This window comes from Symphalangus syndactylus, chromosome X (genome assembly GCF_028878055.3).
Source record: "Symphalangus syndactylus isolate Jambi chromosome X, NHGRI_mSymSyn1-v2.1_pri, whole genome shotgun sequence".
NCBI classification, from domain to species: Eukaryota; Metazoa; Chordata; class Mammalia; order Primates; family Hylobatidae; genus Symphalangus; species Symphalangus syndactylus.
This window is the reverse complement of record NC_072447.2, coordinates 134,431,747-134,437,869: the sequence shown is the minus strand read 5'-3', so window position 1 is coordinate 134,437,869 and position 6,123 is coordinate 134,431,747. Positions and strand designations below refer to the sequence as shown.

The 6,123-nt window shown below is 40.9% G+C and overlaps 1 pseudogene; it reads right to left on the bottom strand.

The window, feature by feature from the left end:
- Nucleotides 1-4,629: 4,629 nt before the first annotated feature.
- On the bottom strand, nucleotides 4,630-5,705 carry LOC129475405 (olfactory receptor 1E16-like; annotated as a pseudogene).
- Nucleotides 5,706-6,123: the final 418 nt, after the last annotated feature.

Here is a 6,123-nt window from a genome sequence, read left to right as displayed (position 1 = left end):
TCTTGAGGACTATCTTTGTGGTGTTCTCTGTATTTCCTGAAGTTGAATGTTGGCCTGTCTTACCAGGTTGGGAAAGTTCTCCCGAATAATATCCTGAAGAGTGTTTTCCAACTTGGTTCCATCCTCCCCATCACTTACAGGTACATAAATCAAACGTAGGTTTGGTCTTTTCATAGTCCCAAATTTCTTGGAGGCCTTGTTCATTCTTTTTCATTATTTTTTCTCTAATCTTGTCTTCATGCTTTATTTCATTAAGTTGATTTTCAATCTCTGATATCCTTTCTTCCACTTGATCGATTTGGCTATTGATACTTGTTTATGCTTCACAAAGTTCTCGTGCTGTGTTTTTCAGCTCCATCAGGTCATTTATGTTCTTCTCTAAACTGGTTATTCTAGTTATCAGTTCCTCTAACCTTTTTTCAAGGTTCTTAGCTTCCTTGCATTCGGTTAGAACATTCTCCTTTAGCTCAGAGGAATTTGTTATTACCCACCTTCGGAAGCCTACTTCTGTGAATTTGTCAAGCTCATTCTCCATTCAGTTTTGTTTCCTTGCTGGCGAGGAGTTGTGATCCTCTGGAGGAGAAGAGGCATTCTCGTTTTTGGAATTTTCAGCCTTTTTGCACTGGTTTTTCCTCATCTTCGTGGATTTATCTACCTTTGGTCTTTGATGTTGGTGACCTTTGTATGAGGTTTTTGTGTGGACATCATTTTTGTTGATGTTGATGCTATTCCTGTCTGTTTGTTAGTTTTCCTTCTAACAGTCATGCCCCTCTGCTGCAGGTCTGCTGGAGTTTACTGGAGGTCCACTCCAGACCCTGTTGGCCTGGACATCACCAGCGGAGGCTGAAGAACAGCAAAGACTGCTGCTTGTTCGTCTCTTTGAAAGCTTCATTCCAGAGAGGCACCTGCCAGATGCCAGCCACAGCTCTCCTCTATGAGGTGTCTGTCGACCCCTGATGTGAGCTGTCTCCCAGTCAGGAGTCACGGGGGTCAGGGACTCACTTGAGGAGGCAGTCTGTCCCTTAGCAGAGCTCAAGCACTGTGCTGGGAGATCCACTTCCCTCTTCAGTGCCAGCAGGCAGGAACATTTAAGTCTGCTGAAGCTGTGCCCTCAGCCGCCCCTTGCCCCAGGTGCTCTGTCCCAGGGAGATGGGAGTTTTACCTATAAGCCCCTGACTGGGGCTGCTGCCTTTGTTTCAGAGATGCCCTGCCCAGAGAGGAGGAATCTAGAGAGGCAGTCTGGCTACAGTGGCTTTGCCAAGCTGTGATGGGCTCCACCCAGTTCGAACTTCCTGGTGGCTTTGTTTACACCCTGAGGGGAAAACCTCCTACTCAAGCCTCAGTATTGGAGGTCACCCCTTCCCCCACCAAGCTCCAGCATCCCAGGTCGACTTCAGACTGCTGTGGTGGCAGCGAGAATTTCAGTCCAGTGGATTTTAGCTTGCTGAGCTCCATAGGGATGGAATCTGCTGAGCTAGACCACTTGGCTCCCTGGCTTCAGCCCCCTTTCCAGGGGAGTGAATGGTTCTGTCTTGCTGGCATTCCAGGCGCCACTGGGGTATGAAAAAAACTCCTGCAGCTAGCTCAGTGTCTGCCCAAAGGGCCACCCAGTTTTGTGCCTGAAAACCAGGACCCTAGTGGTGTAGGCACCCGAGGGAATCTCCTGGTCTGCAGTTTGTGAAGACTATGGAAAAAGTGTAGTATCTGGGCTGGAATGCATCATTCCTCATGGCACAGTCCCTCACGGCTTTCCTTGGCTAGGGGAGGGAATTCCCTGACCCCTCGTGCTTCCCAGGTGAGGGGACACCCCACCCTGCTTCAGCTTGCCTTCTGTGGGCTGCACCCACTGTCTAACCAGTCCCAATGAGATGAGCCGAGTACCTCAGTAGGAAATGCAGAAATCACCCACCTTCTGCATTGATCTCACTGCAGACCAGAGCTGTTCCTATTCAGCCATATAGCCAGCCACCCCCCATAATTTTAATTAAACCTAAATTAAGTTTAATTAAAATTATATGAAACAATAAAATATGAAGACAAAAGAAAGTCATTTCTATGAAAACTAAGTTGCATGCATTGAAAAGACTCACAATAGGCAGGTCACTAAAAATATTGTATTAAATTAGATGTGAAAGATTGAAGACAAAATTGAAAACTACCTAAGGAGGATTAAACATTTAGCTTGCTTTGTGATTGTCTTTAAGTTCTTGCTTCCCTTGTTAAAACATTGAAACTGGAAGCCAAAGCTGACACCTTTTGAATGATATATTTTTTGGGGGGATTTATGTAGAAATGGTTATGCAGAACTCAATCAGTTGACCCATAGTCAAGGAAAAGGTCTTGGCCCTACATCCAAAGATTAGCTAATGAATATATCTTTACACGGAGTAAGTCAAGATAGCATATTCTGAAAAAAAGTATTAAGGTTATGTGTGTAAGGAGGTTTAATGACTCTTTGCTTTAATTGACTTTTAAAATTAGCTAAGCAATATGAAATCCTGATTGAATTGGCTAAAAACTCATTCATAAGGCAGAATCCTGCTTAAGATTTTATCTTGAAGAAGACAAAGGAGAAGGATGAGAAGGAGGAAGGAGGAGGAGGAGAAAAGAAGGAGGAGGAGAGAAGGAGGAGGAGGAAAGAAGGAGGAGAAGAAGGAGAAGAAAAAGAAGAAGGAGGAGAAGAAGGAGAAGAAAAAGAAGAAGGAGGAGAAGAAGGAGAAGAAAAAGAAGAAGGAGGAGGAAGAGAAGGAGGAAAAGAAGAAATAGAAAATCATCCAGTGTTTCTCTAATTGTATGAGATGACTAGCTTTTTAAAATTTTCAAGTTTTCATAGATGAATCCTTTTATAAAATAAAAATTTCAGGGAAAGTGAAATCTCTCCATGTTTCTAAATGGTCAGTCTCAGTTTCTAAACTTATGTCACACCTAATATCTCTATTGGCCAGTAACAAATAGCTGTGTGGTTGGAGTAGGTCTGCAAACTACACTTTGAGCAGCACTGGGTAGACCCAATGTGGTGCTTGTGTAATCACAAAGCCCTGAATCCAGCCCTGAAAGATGTCATAAACAATGAGCCAGGTTCTTTCAACCTGGGCCATATAACTTAGTGGGATATATCTTTGTGGTACCAGGTGCATGAATAGCCTAAAATATCCTCCATGACCAAACGTTAGGATATTATACAGATATGGCATAAAAGGGCCCTGGTATCATGCCTTAACTTCCATAGTCATACAAAAATCCTTATGTACCTCAAGCCCTTCTATTCTTGTGTATGTTTTGTAACTTATTTTCTTTGTCCCTCTTGATTATTTTGGACTCCTTGTACCTACCCAGTATGTCACTTTCTTAGCCTCCTGTCTCAAAAGGTTTTAACCCCAGAGTGTCCTATATATATGGCCAATGGGGGCAGCTGGGAGGCAGATGTTAGTATAACTAAGTCATGGATTATATCAGTGGGACAGTGACATTAATTACTCATCTAGGATGACTTAACAGATAGGCAATGAAACAAATATTTTCATTCTGAATGAAACTAATATTTTCATTCTGAATGAAACTAATATTTTCATTCTGAATGAAACTAATAGTTTCATTCAGAATGAAACTAATATTTTCATTCTGAATGAAACTAATAGTTTCATTCTGAAAATGATAACTTTTTAATTCAATTTATCTTACTGAGCACCCACTCTGTTCTCAGCATTATACTCAGACTAGAACCACAGAGATTAATAAAACATAGTTCTGCATCATTCCCCAAAACAGCTCAGGGCATGTTGGATAACACCACACATATCCTGATAATTATAATTCATTTGCTAAGTGATATAATAACAAAGTAAAGTGCTGTAGAGGAGAAAAGTAAGTAATTTTACCTAGAAAGATGTGAGAATTATGGAAGAATTCACAGAGGATGTAACACTTGAGATGGAGCCTTAAAGAAAGTGTTGAATGTCTGTAGGAAGAGAGAGTGGAACAGGGACTGCACATAACATGTAGACTAAAAATTCATAGCAAATTCATAGACTACTCAAGGAATGACAAAGTGTTCAGTGTAGCTAGAAAGTAGGATGTACTGTACCAAGGATGGTGGGACTTAGTGAGTGATGATTCATACTCCTGAAAATATAGGTAGGTTCAAGTGATAGAGGATCTTCAGTGCTGAAGAACTTTGACTTTGGTGGGGAGCCTCAGTAGGGCTCGGAGTAAGACAAGTCACATGACTGTTTTCACCTTATTTTTTTATTCTCCTAGTACATCATTTTTCTTGCCTAGTATGTGGAAACAGTATAATATTTACTTTAAAGTGTTATTGTGAGAATCAAGTTATAGTTTGGAAGTTGTGAACTTTGACATGGTATTATCTAAAAGCTATTTTGAGATATCACCATCAGTTCCTCCCTTCCTTTTTTCTTTCCTTCCTTCTTTCTTTATCTATAATCTAGTATGTAGGGTTTGGTAGAGGGAGGAGACAGAAACTAAAAAATAGAGAACAATTGTTAAGCACGATACAACCATGAGCTTATTCAGGGAAGGTTCTGTATGTGAGTGGTGAAGACTGTGAAATAAAGGAGCATTTTGTTTTGTTTTGTTGTTGTGTTTTTTAAATGGGAAAATGAGTCTGATCTAGAGTCTTGGGTCTGGATTAGGGGCAGGAAATGGATGGGAAAGAAACTGCCAAGGAAGCACACTAGCTTGAGACTCTGGATCCTCTCTGTGCTCATCCAAATCTAAAAGGTTAATACAAGAATCTCTACGGCAGGGCTGACCATCTCCAGAAAAACCTTGTCTGCTGAGTGGTCTCCTCAGTGCTCCTTTCATGTCCTTGTTCCTTAGACTACAGATAAAGGATTTGATCAAGTGAGTTACAGTTGTATACATGATAGCAGCTACCTCATCCCTTTCTGCTGAATAGGCAAAAAAGGAGAGAAAATAGACTCCAATGATGAACCCATAGAAGACCTGGGACACAACTGAGAGATGGGAACCACATGTAGAGAATGTTTTCTACTTCCCCTTGGCTGATGGAACTCCAAACATAGTGCTGCCAATAAGGACATAGGAGACAAGAATGAAGGTAAAGGGGATGAAGATAACTACTTCCCCAGTGGCAGTAATTATCAAGTTGTTGATTTGGGTGTCTGAGCAAGCAAGCCCTAAAATGGGTTCCAGGTCATAGAAGATATGTGAAATCACAGAAAGTTAAGTGGCTTAGCAGACTGAGATGCAGTATTGAGACAAAGTTGGAGATAACCCATGGAGTCACAACCAACAGGCACAGTTCTTGGGACTCAGTAATACCACATATAGTGTAATGGGTGACAGATGGCAATGTATCAGTCATATGCCATGTCTACTAATAGGAAATTATCCAGATCCCCCAGGAACATTTAAAACTACATTTGTGCAGGGCATCCTTCAAAGGATATGGTTGAATTCTGGCTTTGAATATCTGCCAAGATTTTGGGGACTGTAGCGGTTGTGATGCAGACGTTAGTGAAAGATAGATTGGCAAGGAAGAAAGATATGGGGCCATGGAGGTGAGCATCACTGATAACGGCCAGGATGATAAGTAAATTTCTTACCATAGTGACCAGATACATGCATAGAAACAGCATGAAGATAAACTGCTGCTCTTTAGACCTCGTTGTGAGTCCCAGGAGAAAGAATTTAGAGATAGTAGTTCAGTTTCCTTGGTGCATGGTTCTGCTGTGTCTAAAAGGGGAAAAAATTCAACTTCACTGTAAAATGGTAACATGACATGAAAGCCCATCAGTGTATTATACTACCTTATAGAACAGAATGAGGCCTTGGAACCAGAAACTCTTGGGTCATATTATCCCCCTACTAAAATACAAGTTGCATAAGGGCATGTATTTTATCTTTTATGTTCAGTGCTGTACATCAGTACTAAAGACAGTTCCTGTCACATAGTAGGTGATCAATAAATATTTATTGATTTATACAAGAACAAGTGAATAAATGAAAAAAAGAATATCTGGAATTATAGCTCACTATCTTCATACAATTGTTATCTGTGCTTTTCTCAGGCTATTTAATCAATTTTAAAGTGTGGAGAATATTTACTTTACAGGAGTTTTGTGAGGATTGCAAGGACAC